This window comes from Eleutherodactylus coqui, chromosome 11 (assembly GCF_035609145.1).
Source record: "Eleutherodactylus coqui strain aEleCoq1 chromosome 11, aEleCoq1.hap1, whole genome shotgun sequence".
In the NCBI taxonomy this organism is placed as follows: domain Eukaryota; kingdom Metazoa; phylum Chordata; class Amphibia; order Anura; family Eleutherodactylidae; genus Eleutherodactylus; species Eleutherodactylus coqui.
Window position 1 is genome coordinate 130,988,126 of NC_089847.1, and position 1,957 is coordinate 130,990,082.

Consider the following 1,957-nt stretch of genomic DNA (forward strand, 5'->3'; position numbering starts at 1 on the left):
CACAAACATCTCCAGAATCCGCCCTTTCCTTACTGTGGAAATATCAAAGCATCTTATTCTTGACCTGAGCCAGTGGCATAACTATAGAGGGTGCAGAGAATGCGGTTGCACCCAGACCCAGGAGCCTTAGGGGGCCCATCAGGTCTCTTTTCTCCATATAGGGAGCCTAGTACTATGAATAAAGAATTATACTTGGGGCGCCCTGTTACAGAATTTGTATTGGGGCTGGGAAGCTTTATGATACGCCTCTGACCTGAGCCATTCTCATCCTGACTCCTATAACTCTACTGATTGTTTTTTCCTTCGCTAAATTCTCTCCTCTACAATTCTTCCAGAATGCAACAGCCAGGTAATATTTCTATCCCACGCCAGTGCCTCTACCCTGTGCCAGTCACTTTATGGATATCTCCACCCTGTGCCATTCACTACACTTCTGCCTCAACCCTGTGTCAGTCACTGATGCTTCCATCCTGAACCAATCACTGCACTGCTGCCTTCACCTTGGGTCAGTCACTACACCCATGCCTCCACCCTATGCCAGTCACTGAACCAATACCTCTGCCCTTCACCAGTCTCTGTACTGGTTGTCCATACACTATAGAATGCAATTTAAACTCATTACTCTCATCCATAAATCTCTACACAATGCTGCACCACCCTATATCTCCTCCCTCATCTCTGTATACCACCATACTCATGCTCTCTGGTTTGCCAATGATCTAAAACTAATATTCTCCCAAATCCAAATCTCGCACTCCAGTCTACCAGACTTTTTTTATGCTGCAGCACTTCTCATGAATGTGTTACTCTGAACAATCAGGATAATCAGCAATATTCACGTTTAAACATGCCCTATAACACATCTTTTTAGGCCCTCATATCACATTCCATTTACCCCTCTTCTACATTATTCCAGTCATCCGTCAGTATCCCCTACACCCTGTACACCCTAATATACCCCATAGCTGTACATACAAAGGTATCGACCGCTTTATGTATACTACCCTAACTATATAAAAGGTGGCCGACCATTGGACAGGAAAAGCATTTTTTACCTTGGTGTAATTGCTATTTCCTCATAGATTGTAAGCTCTTGTGAGCAGCACCCTCACTCCTAATGTTTGAATTGTTTATTAGTTTATTATTAGGTAAGGTCTGATTACATGTACCTTCTTAATTGTAAAGTGCTGCATAGTAACATAGTTTGTAAGGCCGAATGAAGACAATGTCCATCTAGTCCAGCCTGTCTATCCTACTATGTTGTTGATCCAGAGAAAGGCAAAAAAAACCCAAGAGCAAAAGCCAATTAGCCCTTTTGGGGGAAAAACTCCTTCCCGATTCCCTAATGGCAATCAGACTGTTCCCTGGATCAACCCCTAATATTTCCTACCTGCTGTGTACACAGACTAACAGTTAACCTAAGATTTATAACCTATAATATCCTTCCTCTACAGAAAGACATCAAGTCCCCTTTTAAACTCCTCTATGGATTTTGCCATCACCACATCCTCAGGCAGAAAGTTCCACAGTCTAACTGCTCTTACAGTAAAGAACCCCTTTCTGTGTTGGTGAACATGTTGGCAATAAATAAAGATTAATATTATATGACATTTTTGTCGGCTGTCTCCTCATCTCTATGGAAGCTCATTCTCCTCCGCTTTTTTCCTCCAATGCACGTTGACATTTTTTTCTTTTACAGATCAGCTATGGAGCAACAGACAGGATCTTGGGTGACAGACATCTTTTCCCACATTTTTTCCGGACAGTTCCAGGAGATTATAAAATTTATGAGCATTTATGTTTACTCCTGAAACACTTTAGATGGAATTGGGTTGGAATTATCACGTCTGATAACGAGAGTGGAGAGAGAGAATCCACCTTATTAGTGCAATTCCTATCATACTATAAGATTTGTGTAGCTTTTATATTTACAGATAGGATTAAAGCTTTTCAGAGT